The sequence below is a fragment of the Corapipo altera genome, unplaced genomic scaffold (genome assembly GCF_003945725.1).
Source record: "Corapipo altera isolate COAL_440 unplaced genomic scaffold, ASM394572v1 63, whole genome shotgun sequence".
Lineage (NCBI taxonomy): Eukaryota > Metazoa > Chordata > Aves > Passeriformes > Pipridae > Corapipo > Corapipo altera.
Window position 1 is genome coordinate 842265 of NW_020884928.1, and position 13267 is coordinate 855531.

Here is a 13267-nt window from a genome sequence, read left to right on the forward strand (position 1 = left end):
GTGCAACTACTTCTGCCTCCCGCTCCCAGATGGTATCTCATGATACCTAAATCTAACAGTCAAATAAGAATTCAGATTAATTAATTATTAATTAATAGTTGGAGATAAAATATATTTTTTTCCTTTCTTTTGAGATAAAAACTAATATAAAACAGTCTCACCTTCAGAAGTAAGACTGGCTCTAGTATAGCACTCAGCAGTAGTTTAGGCTTACAGACATAAAGTCCCAGCTGTACTGAAAGGAGAAAGTGATGCTGGCAACTGTTTGACTATCAGTCAGGAAAAGCAATCCCCTCCAGGCCAATGTGGGTATGATGGTGAAGAGAGTATCTTTGCAGTGATGATATTAATAGCTCATTTGCAAATTTCTACCCAAATCTATTCACTTCAAAAACTCAGCTTGGGGACCAAGAGAGATATTTTTCAACAAAACATTAGTCTCAATTAACTAAATGTAACCAAGATAAATGAGCTGAAAAATCAGCAGCAGATAAAACTGGTGAGGCCATTAAATCTATAAAGGGAAGATGCTGAAACTTGGAAGGCACACGAATACAATCCTGCAAGTATTCCAAGGCAGGGTCAGAAAGGGATAATGAGGCCCTGCCAGGCCAGAGATGCTGAGAGGCCAGACGGTATTGACACAGTGAGTCAAACAACAGTGCAGCCCACAGCAAACACTGTGCACTAAGGTGGGAAAGAATTTTAATGAGCAATTTCAGTCTCATACATGCTATGAAAAAAGGACTTGGCATTGTTCCCAATGACAGTGCCCTCCAGATTAGAAACTAAATCACAGCATCCTCGGGGGAGGATGAAGAGAGATAGCAATAGAGTGTCTTTCTTTTTTCCTTTGATCCTGATGTACTAACAGTAACATGTGTTTATAAGGGCTACAGGGGAGTAAAAAGAGCAAGCTGAAGAATACAAATAAAATAAAATAAAATAAAATAAAATAAAATAAAATAAAGGAACGTAGTAGAATAGAACAGATCAACAATAAAGTAATTTTAGCTGATTTTAAGGCATTACCCCAAAGTTTTTTGAACACTTACAGCAGGTCATGCACTCTTAGGTAAAGAGTAACTTATTTAGTAAATAGGGCCCCTTTAAAAAACTATTTTGTTCCTCAGTTCTCTCAGAGGAGGCAGATGTACAGAAGCAAGTAATAACTTGTGGGATGATAGGTTCTGCCCTCAAAAACACCATGGAGGAACCGGCATGTACATTGGAAGCAAAAGGAACAAAACTCTCTTTAAGGCATCAAAAAGCTCAGCTGCCGCCTGCAAAATATCTGCAATATGTTATCAGCCCAGGGTAAATGAGTCAGGTGCTTCCCCCAGGAGCCATTACACCCCAGGCGGGCTGGGAGCGGGGCCCGGCAGATGGCTGCTGGGGAAGCCTTTCTGCCTGGAAAACTGGGAATGAAAAGTGCGTGCCCCCGAGCGCAGCCGATCTCTAAATGACTGACTCGCGGCTGCTCCATCCCCAGGCCCCTTTGCCGGGAGCGCTCCCACCCCGGGCGGTGCCAGCACCAGAGCTGTCTTTGCTCTCCGAGCCGGTTTTCCCGGCTTTGACCCGCTTTAGGCTACGAAAGCATGATGTGGGAAGTCGGCAAAGCTCCTGAAAAAGCCTACTATCACCATCGAATGAGAAATGCGCAGCTTATTTCCCCAGCTCTGCACAACGATGTGCCACGTAAGCCCTCCAGGAGAGCAACATTTCTGGGTTTATGAGCGATTGTGCTACCAGGCTATTGTGGGCTCGGCCCCCTTGTGAGAGCAATTCCCCAGCCAAGCTGCGGAGCCAGGGAAGGCCAGTTTGCTTCATCTGTTAGTGCCACGGCTTGTTAAAAGGACAGATCCTCTCCCTGCTGCGCCGTTCATTTCCATTTGATCCCGTTCATTATTTCTAACCAGCTTTTTATAAATCAGTGTCCTGCAAGAAACCTTGAAACCGAACGTAATGGAGACCTAGGCATGTACACTGCTCATATCCAGACAAAGAAATTCCTGTTAAACTGCAGATGTCTCTGTGTGGCACTGAATGTGCAACCTCGCTGCTGTTCACGTGGCTTCAAACACAGGTCTTCAGCAACTCTGAGCCAGCGCATGCAACAAGGATCATCTTGAGTGTCACTTGGCATCGAACAGACATATTCATCCTTTCAAACTTTCCTACTGAAATAATCAGCAACTGGAACACTTGAAAGCAACTAAATCTTTGAAAGAAAAGCTATGCAAGCGCTTTGTTCCCCCACAAACTTGGGATTACTGATATTTTTCTACCTATTTGGAGAGGTTATCATTTTTGGAAACATAAGGTAAATCTTTTAGAGAAAAGGCTTTCAACTATTTAGAGGTTTTATTTTGCCCCAGGTAGAGCCAAAAACCTTCAGTGTTCTCTACATCAGTGTCTTCCCTTAGGTTTTTCACTTAAAAATCAAAAAGATCAAATTTTACCTTGGTAGATTATTTCTATTATTTATTTGTGCATTTTCCTGTAAACAAGAGTGACTGCTTAATGGAAAGTTGTCTCCGGTGTTTCTCAAAGTAGAAAGTAACTGCTGTCCCAGAGGCAGCAATAATTGCTTGAATGGCAATGAATAATTGCTTGGTAACAGCCAGTGCAGGGCTTTGCTTTTCACTGGGAACCTGTTCCCTACACAGAGACTAATTAGCTACTGACTAAAGGAAAATGAAAATTGCAGAGCTGCTGTCCACTCTTACTCCCAGTGTTTTGCAAGGTGTTTCCTGACACCTCCCAGTCTCAGACCAGCCATGGCCTGAGTCCAAAGTCCTCCTTAGCATGTTTGGCCACCTGCTCCATACCCTTCCTCTGTGAAAGGATTTAAAACCACACTGCAGTTTTCCTTTCTCTAGAGCAAAATAAAATCTTCAATCCTCAGCTAGCACGGATGGGCTCTTCCAACTGGGCAAGGGGTTTTTGGTTAATCAGCAAGTGGTGGGGCTGAATTGCTGGGGAGGCACTGAGCCATCACTTTGGTCACTGTACTTCTAGTAAAATGTAAGGGAGAAGTGGATGGGACAGACAGACACATAGCTCCACTTTGTACTTTGTGGGCCAAGCCCCCAGCTCTCCTCACTAAGGGCTGTCATGCCAGGTTGACTTTGCCTCTGAGACTTTAGGAAATCCAGAGTTTAGATCAAATCTCTCTCTGCTGGGTTCTAATACAATGCTTTTGGGGAGAAATAAAGGCCCAGCTCTAAGGGCTACATAGATACACAAATGCTCAGAGAAGTTATTAGGAGGAAATTTCAGGAGTAACTTATCTGTGGCGACATAATTAAATACTATATTATAACGTGCATAAATAGGAAAATTGAGCTAAGGCTGCATTGGAAGATATAACTTGGTTATTTCCTAGTAACTGAATGTTTGGAATGTTTGGACTTTGGAACTGTAGCACTTCTTTATCCAAGCTTTCATGTGGCGTCTCAGTAGAGAACTTCAGTAGCTTCAGTCACAGGCTTGACAAGTATCTCCAGTGACCATGTCCCTTGTTGTCTTTCAGCTTCATTACACACAGCAAGCATGAGGGAGATGGAAAGAGTGAATGAGAATTGTAATTGCTTTGGAAAGCATGATGTTCTGTTCATGTTCATGTTTGGAGAGAGTCACTTCTTGGAGTAGCTCTTTTACCCTATGTAAAACAATAATGAAAAGGTTAAGAGGGAATGTAATGGATAATTATTTTAAAGGTAATAAATATATAATTGATTTCAAGCCTGCATTTTGCAGTAATCCAATCTTGCTCCCATTGGACTCCACAACACTTTTGAGATTCACTTGAAATGAATCAGGTTGCAGAGTTTCCACAAAGTAAAATCCAGCACTTAAATAAACTCTTTATTCTGAAATTCCAGGGTTGTCTTCAAAGATGCATAGTACTATTACTTCCATTATACAGATGTAGATGGTAATGTTACACAGAGTCAGCCAGGTAGTCAGGTGATGAAAAAACCCAGAATAATTCATAGCCTGCTTAAATAAATGAACTTCAATGAAGCTACAGATTGTATTTCCAATGGATAACTTATAATTTTTATTATTTACAAGGGAAGTTCAGATTCTTCTTGGAATACATTTTTAAACACCATTTGAAAACTGTATTTCAAATTTTTTTCAAAAATCAAGTATTACTTTATCTATATGCACTGTTAGTATACCTCTTATTGCCTTCCCTAAATCCCTAAATTAGCCTAAGGGCTCTTGGTAGTGCAGGTAAACTACTCACTGCAGGGAAGGACAGTGGTGGAGGCAGCTGTGGTACTGCAGCAAGGGGAAAGGGTGAAGGAGTCCAGGACGAAATGGGGCAGCCAGCACTGACAATTCTGGAAAGCAGGACCCAGCCCTGCACAAACCCTGCACGAACCCACCTGCTCCCCACAGCAGGGCAGCAAAATTCTCCAATTTCTGCACTGGGGAGGATGCATTAGTACTGCTGCAGCAACAATCACACAGGTGGCACTTGGCCTCTCCTGGACCTCAAACTCAGGCTTGGCATCTGCAGATTTGCAAAAATCTTTCATGAGTTGGGACTGAATCTTCCCAGTTTTCTCTAAAAGTGTCTGGCAAACACAGAAAGTGCATTTACAGCTTGTATCTTCCAACAGAGCCTCCAAGCTACTGTATGTTTGGTCTGCTTCCCATCAGGGCACCCATACCTGCAGTTTGGTTTTAGGGATCTTCCCAGTCCTCTAATGCACTCTCATTCCCCTGGGACAGGTTGTATATGTCAACAGGCATTTGCTTTGCATCATTATTCCAGGTCCTGGTTCACAGCTGAACATTGTTTAAACTTCTTGTGGCATAAAGGCACCTGGACTCCTTCCTAGGGCACGATGAAGATTTCTAGCAGTTACTTTATACTGATGATTTTGTCTCACAGCAATGAATTATTTCTCTTCTGTCTGATAATTCAATGTGTTTCAGTTGGAAATTATGTATTAAAAGACTCAGCAAACTGAAAATTAGCAGTGATTTTCTGTCCTTTTTTTTTTTTAATAATAAAATCAACCAGCGTTTCCAAAAATACTCTTCCTTTTCATGTGTCAATCACAAGCCAGAAACTGCTCTTGAATTATCGCTGCTTGTAGGAAACTGCCTTAACTTTACAGATACCAGAACAAAGTGCTTATTTTTGTTATCATGAAAGAAAAGCTCACACGTCCTTCAGCCTGCCTATATTTCAAAGCCCGTCAGAAGCAGAGGAGCAGGTGTAGCAGTTTCTCACATTCAGTTGGAAACAGTGATGATGAATTGCATATATGCCCCCAGATCTCTGCCCCTCCTCCAAAAGCCAATCTCTCAGATTAGGCTGAACACAAACAGGGCTGCACAGGACCACCTGCTCTCCCTTGTGCTACATAATATGTTCTCTAAGCCCAGATGTGCCTGGAAATGTAGTGAATCCAAGTTCAGAGGAGGCAACTAAGGGCAGTGGGGTATAATGGAGTGGGCTGCAGAAAAAGATAATTTATTTTCCAGTTGATAGACTGCTGAGACTCTCTTTCCAAAATGTATCTCTTGCCTGTTTAGCAAATGCCCAAAAGTAAATGCTACTGTACACCGTGCAACAACATTTCTGCTATCAGCTTACAGCAGAGACTGGTTTTCTTAGAGGAGTTTGGGCAGCAGCAGCTGCTACAGAGCAGGAGCTCACAGTGTGACTAGAAAGTCTTTTTTCCTGTGCACCTTCATCTCTTCCTTCTGTATGAAATCCTACTTGTACAGGTTCCTGAGTGATTTAATCAAGGGGCTGGTTAGTTCATGGGATACATTTTTCCACCTTTTGTCTATATCTAGTTCACACTTTGTAGCTTTGGAGACCTCACACTAACACTGTAACCCTCACTGTAACTTTCACTATATGCCAAAATGGATACTCTAACAAAATCAGAGATAAATTTCATTCCAAATATGGTTCTCAGACCTAACATTTCAAGGACAGCTAAACTGCCAACCATTTTATGTTTGCATCTTAATTTATTAAAAAAAACCCAAATAAAACAATCAACAAATAACAAACCCAACCAACCACACACCTCCCCCCCCCAAATTAAAATGGATGGAACCAATGTGTACTTGCAGTCCAGCTTAAATTGTTCAGGTAGTCCCTTTTGTCCAATGTCCTTCTGCTTGCTTAACCACCTGGTAGCAGAAATGAGATGAGGAGATTGGCAACAAGAAATATGGTGCTGGTAGGAATGAGACTGTTAGGAAAAACACGAGAGACAAGGAAACACAGCTTCTCCAGTTTGGTCTGAGGAGCTGCAGAGCACGTCCCAGATGGCACACTAGACACTCCCAGAACAAGGTGATTTCTTTAATCAGAGGGATCTGAAGGCAGCTGAGAGTCTGCCATATATGAAACGTACTGTGCTTATGGAGACAGCTGCTGGCTTTGGCTCTGACAGCAAGGGGGAACCTCTGCCAGGGCCTAGCAGCCCCAGTGCCTGCTGTGATTAGAAACAAAGTAATTTTCACCTGGGTGCCTGCGCAAAGTGCAAAGCCTCTTGGGCCCTTAGTCCCTACCCCAACCCCAGATACTCACGTTGGGGCTGGGAATGTTGTTCTCACCCCTCCAGCCCCGCTGCCAAGCTGGGCACCTGTGTGGCAGTGCACAGGGCTGGCTGGTCACTGCAGCGCTCCAGGGCCACACCACCATCCCAGTGTGGACACTGGAGACAACAGTACCACATGCCAAGTGTGCCCTGGGGGTTTGTATGATTCACGTGATTTCATGGAGTGAAACAAGAGCAGAGCAGTAAAAGGTATCAAGAGGCACTTTTAACCAGAGCCTGATCAGATAAGCATATTTCAGATGGGTTCAGAGGGAGCTGACGAGATGAGGGTCGGTGCAGGAAAAATGTGGAAAAGAGAGAGGGAGAGAGAAGAGAAAAGCATATGAGGTGGTTTCTGTTACTTTTTATTGGTGCTGTAGACTATATATTTAATAAGAAAAGCATTTCAGTCATGTCAAAATACCCCAGTACTTCAGTACAAGTCCTCATAGTTGCAGAGATGCCATCTTCTATGTCTCTGATTTCTCCCTCAGGTTTTATAGATTCCATGTCAGTGTTTGTTCCCAGTCCCCAAGACAGTCTTCCCAGCTCAGCACATTCAGTTCTGCCTGGTTTTACTTTTCTTATCTTACATGGTTTCAGTTTACAGACTCTCAGAGCTCAGTGACAGCCTTCTCAGTGACAGTGAGCCAAGGTCAGGCAACAAAACCAGCCAATGGCCAAGGCCAGCTGGAGCCCTGGGCTGTGGACCACGCTGTGTTCCTGAGCATGAGAGCATGATATTCTGTGCACACAATAAACTGAAATACATATACAGTCTGTATGCATGTACATTATATATACGTGTGCATATACATAAATTCTTTCACGTTTTCTGTCTCTCAAAACACACAGTAAACTGAACAACATGTCCTGGAAACCTTCACAGTCAGGAAGAAGTCATACAGCTTCAGATAAACAGACTGCTAAACTATAAATGCCCATCCCATGCTAAATACAATTTCTTAGGTTTAAATAAAATTTTCAATGCTTTCTTATTACTTTAGATCAGAATTATTGCCGGACAAAAAGTAGAACCACCCCTCTCAGCTCCCCCTAGATAGCTGTTTCCCGGCTACCTAGCCTCCCGGCAGCAAGAATTTACAAAAATCTCTCAAGAAAACCACAGCTCTGCTTTTATAGTAAGATTTTAAGGCTAGAAATAGCCTGCTTTAGTCATGGCCATGTTTAAAGGAACTGTTTAAGGTGTCAGAATTTCAGTCTTGGGCACTAATTCACAGACATTTGGCAGAATTGTGTCCAGCTTCTCACTATTCACTGGATCTGACTTTTGCTACCACTTTCCCCCCATTTATTACTTTCTACATATCAAAGTCTGATTTTAAAAATAGCTCTTAATTTTTGTGTCATTCCTTCATGAATCTGAGTAGGAAGAAAACCCCAACATCCCCTAATCAATTCGAAATGTTGCAAAAATCACCACTTTCAAGCTTTCTGGGAATGATATCAACTTATCATATATCTGCATGCTCATACATATGCACCTCTTCTCCTCTTAGGTCAAGTTATAATAACAAAATAATGTCTCCTCATTTTCCGATCCACTGAAAATTGTTGCATACACACACTTTTCCTTTTGTTCAGAACTTATGGCAGTTCGTAAAATCCTGCTGTCAGAAACAGAGTGACAACACAGTGTCACAACACGAAATGACAACACAGTTCACAGAACTTAAGTCTGAACATTTCAGAGGATACCTGAGGCCAAAAGGGAAATAAAACTCTCAATTTGCAGTCCAAGTATCAGCCTGGAAGAAACCTAATTAAATTAATTACAAAATGCTTATTACAAGAATATTTTTTCCAAATTTTATGATTCTGGTATTTTGAGTTGTAATATAGAGTTAAATTTATCCTACAAAGACTGATTTTAAATTATTCCATGAAAAGGCTTAGAGAATTAAAAAATAGTTATGCTAAAATGACTTTATGACAATAGGTGACGGTGAAGAATTTGAGTGCATTACAGAGACATCTGCTTTGCAAACCAAAAAAAATTACCAAGGTGGTCTCAATGACACTCCAAATGTTGCTTAATTCTTCTGTCTAACCTCTAAAACCAGATCTACAAACAGCATCATCACTAACAACATCTATTACAGCTATCAAAAAAAAAAAATAGTAAGGCAGCGTACAGGAGGGAATTTAGGAACACAGGACTGGATAATTGTTTCTGGGGAATTGGAGACAAATGTATCATATAATTGATTTCATAAGTTGATCAAAATACATCTTAAATTAAAGTGACAGGAAACTCATAGGGGAGATAGAAGGGACACTGGAGGTTAAAGAGACCAATTTTTGTCTTTTTCGTGCTTACCCACATAGCCACAGCAGCCATAAGGCACAATAACTCATCAGTTGCTCAGCTGCACAATTACTTTTAAGCTGTTTCATTTATATGTAATTTGATTTATGAAACAGATCATGCATTAATACAAGGAAAAAAAATCTCATCACTGAAGATGATTCTTCTGCTGCCCCAGAACTCACGAAAGAGCCACCACCTTGGGAGGTGGGAGACTCACTCTTCACCCCAAGGCTTAGCACAAGTAGCTAAGTGCTCACAGAAGGCAAATGTTATTTTGGACAGATTTAAAAAGAAAAGTAATTTATATTTCTTCATTTCCCCCGTCAGCTGTCAGCTGTGCCTTGCGGAAATGAGTAACGATTTGTGGTATTGGGCACTACAGAGATCTTAGTAGTTTGTGAAGTAGTTTTCAACTGGCTTTTATACAGCATTGGAAAGTTCACTTTTCACTTGGTATCTTCCGGCTCAGCTTTGCCACTCTGCATTTGAACAGGGGTTGAATGGGTATCAGGTTTGATTTGCCTTTAGTAAAGTAATTCTCGTGTCAAGCCAAAGTACCAGAGTGGATAGCTGTGTCTGTTTTGCATCCAGATGCCTCTGAGAAGGAAGGTACCTGTACTTATAACTATTTCTTTTTACAATAATATAAATGCATAAGAAAGTAAGAGCTTTACCATCAGTGATCCAGGAGCACAAGGAACAGAGACTCTGGCAATTCAGGTGCTGTGCAATTTGAGAATGTAACATCTTTTTGTAAAGGAAATGAGGACTGCTTTTCAGTAATCATCAATGTATCTTCAGCACCTAATATAAATTCAGAGAATCCAGCATATTCTTTTGATAATAGATGAAGTGAAATCATATAATTTGGAAGTATATGAAATATTTAAGTATCTGATGATTTTCTAAAATGTGTAGTTCTAGATTTCTGAGACTGAGGAAGTGAAAGGGAGAGAGAGAAAGAGATTATGTTACTAACTTGGGGAAGCAAACCCCCATGTTGCATAATGGCCCATTGTATCCCACCATTTAGAAACCCTTATAAAAGTACTTTAAAAATGTAATTTATTTTCAATGGACAGACCTGGTTGTCTATTGAAGCTAAACAACTCATTTCAAGTACAATTATTCCAGAAAAGTCTTTCATCAAAAAACATAATCCAGTGATAAATCACTTAGAGCAATAAAATCACTTGCATGAACAAACACAGCTTCTGTCAGTAATTGTGCTTCCTTGCCCTAGGCACAAGTTTGTTACATATGGGAAGTGATAATACTTGTGGTTACAGTTCCCAGTATCATTTTCCTTTCCCAGTTCACACTTACTCATACCTATGCCTACCCAGCAGCAGTTACATAAGATGCAATTCCCAACATTTATAATCCACCTCTTGCAAACAATAAACCGCATCAAATTAGCCCCTGACGTGCTTTGTACTAACAAAGTAATTTGCAGATCCATCATAAAGTATCAGGACTATTATTTGTCTGCAGTCAGTATGGACTTTTTTTCTGACAGTGTTACCTGCAAGCTCTTGGTTACACGAACTCTTAGTTGCTGTCATATAACTCAGGCAAAAGGACAAATTTAGTGCAATCTCTTTCCCGCATTTCTGGGAGTTGGAGTACATATCCATCTGATCCAACATCATGAGATGTCCCAGAAGCAACATCAGCAATGCTCAAGACCACTGATTTCTACTGGTGGTGTCCATCGCACCCTACACGTTATGGCTTTTTGGGAGACCCTGAACCCTGCCATTACCTTGACTAACCTGTTCACTTGTTTAGCTGTGTATAGTTCTGTTTGCAGACTATCCTTCACTACAAGCCCTTTCTACATGGCAGTCATCAAAGCAGAGAATGTTCCTTTCCTCAGTACGTTTGTTTTCCCTGTTTTTAAACCTCCTCCCTAGGACAGGCTCATTGCTCTTCTCAGAGGAACCTTGTCCCCATCTACTCACCTAATGTACTACAAAGAAAATTCAATGTCTAACTTGAAAGGTAACAGCCACAAATTATTTACTTCCTCATCAACCTTTCCTAATTACTATGTATAACTTTCTTCATCCAGCCATTTCCACACCCTTGAAATAGACATTTTCACCACATTTCTTTAAAATTTGCAGTATATAGGAGATGTTCAGGCCCTCAAATTTTACTGGTAGTCATCATGAGACAATAAACTCAAGTTTGTCTCTGCAGTCCTTGTGCCAGATTCATCCAGCAGGTAGGTTCTACCTGCCTAATCATTCTGAAAGTGGTTTTTTTTTGACTGACAGTTGTTTTCAGTGAACAAGAATTCATACCCTGCTTTTCATAGCCATCTTTGAGAAATAAGCATGTTAGGAAAAAGAATATCTGCTTAATGTCAAAGAAGTACCCTGTCTCTCAGCAAAGACTGTCATTAGTGTCAGCAGTGGATGTAGCTGCTACTCCAACCTCTCAGCTGTGTTAAATGATAGAAAGAAAAACCAGAGGGCTCTGGCATCAGTGGGGGCAGCACATGGAGCAGAAAGATTAACAGGAAATGTACACATGCATTAGAAAAGACACCACAGAATTTTTGCTACCACAAAACAATAAGGCAAACAAACAAATAAACAACTACTCCATTGTATTCCTTTCCGTTGACTTGAAATAGACTTGAAAAAAAAAAATCCACAGTTTACACTGGATTCCAGTTTAAGCATAAACTTAAGGTTATAGCTTTTTTTCCAAAAAAAATGCAACTAGGGCACTAGCTAAAATGGAAACAGAAATGATTACTTAACTCAGGTCTGATCTTACAGAGTCAGCAAAAGAAGCAAAAGTAAGATCAGGACCTTACCCATGAGGGAGAAAAGCATAATATGCATGTCCCTGTTATATAAAACCTAGTACACTTGTATTGGTTTAGCAGGTTGTATTATACTCCCTTCATGCTTGTATAAAATGAATAACAAGCAATGTATTCTTTTTATTCATATATATAGCAAAGATTCCAGGAAAGTGAAAAAGATACAAAGCCTGAAAGAAAGCAGGGCTGCCTGTGGGCTCAGTGGCCAACCTGGATGACAGGCATCTGAAAATACGCTTCTTGGCACTTGTAACATTAAGCTATGAAAAATCCTTCCCTGTGAATACTGTTATGTGCTCTTCTTTAACCCAGCATTCACTAAAAGCTGCATCATAACCAAAACCCCAAACACTGGGGTTTTGCATATAAGACCATGATATTATTTGTGCTCTTGATTTATATAATTGATTTTCTTATTATTTTATATTCTTTTATTAAGCAAAATTGATTCCGGATTTACCATTGGAAAGTGTCCATAGTAGCATATAATGCCATGAATTAATATGCTGTTTTGCTGACCTGGAACCATCACATATTTCTGTGTACTCCACATATCAATCAGTATTAAACTAATTATCGTTAATGTTTCTGACTTACTTTTAATTACATTTTATAAAAATTAAAACACAAAAATCTCATATAACATTACAAATGCTTATGACTGCCTTTCACTTAGAGCTCTTCAAAAACTGCAAGAAATTACCATGTCTCGTAAACTCCTGTTAGGAATGCCACCTTGTGGATAAAAGCTGTATGGACCAACGATTCCAGGTAAACTTCACCAAAATTTTTACTTGCAAAAAAATACCCGTTTTGCAGAAATGAGCTATTCACGTGTGACCTTTCAGAATTGTGAAGAATTCTTTTATTAACTATTCTGGTTAAAAATGACTGTGAATATGGCTTTCCCGTCCTCATCTGTATTAAATGCTAATTAATTATGCAGGGAGCACTAGTTTCATTAGAGATGGGATGCATTTATTAGCATTTTAAACAGAACCAGATTGCCACATGTACTTAGTAAAAAAGTCCGCTAAATGCTTACTCTATTTAGATATAATTTAGTGAATTATTCTAAAATGTATAGAAAATACATTTTTCTCATAATATATTGCTAGAGCAGAACCCTTTGAGCACATTTTAACTTCTCTAAGCTTTATGGGGCATCTTTGGTTGGTATATAAAAGGTCGAGTTTAACTACAAATAAGGAAACACTGGATTTTTCATTTTGTCTTATATAGATCCTGTTACAAGCTGAAAATGAAGTGAAAATAGCCATTGTATTGCAACTTGCTTGTGAAAGCACAGAGAAATGCCAGGTAAACAAGAATGGAAAGAAGGGGTCCAAGAGCATCTAATAAACCTTAAAAGATCTCTAACTTTTAAAAGCTTGGAAAAATAAATAATAGTTAGCTACATTCAATAAAGCTGACATTTACACAGGCACTTTCCTTCTGTGTCTGTTCACCTCATTTTCATAATGAAAGTATATATAGCCCAAACCATCA

General features: G+C 40.1%; 1 long non-coding RNA gene across 1 annotated transcript; it reads right to left on the bottom strand.

Annotated features, from left to right (window-relative positions):
* Positions 1-688: 688 nt before the first annotated feature.
* LOC113954405 lies at positions 689-13265 on the bottom strand. The gene is made up of 4 exons (XR_003530190.1): positions 8307-13265; positions 6109-6174; positions 4689-4934; positions 689-3664 (listed from the first exon to the last, which is right to left on the bottom strand). It is a non-coding gene; the product is annotated as an uncharacterized LOC113954405 (long non-coding RNA).
* Positions 13266-13267: the final 2 nt, after the last annotated feature.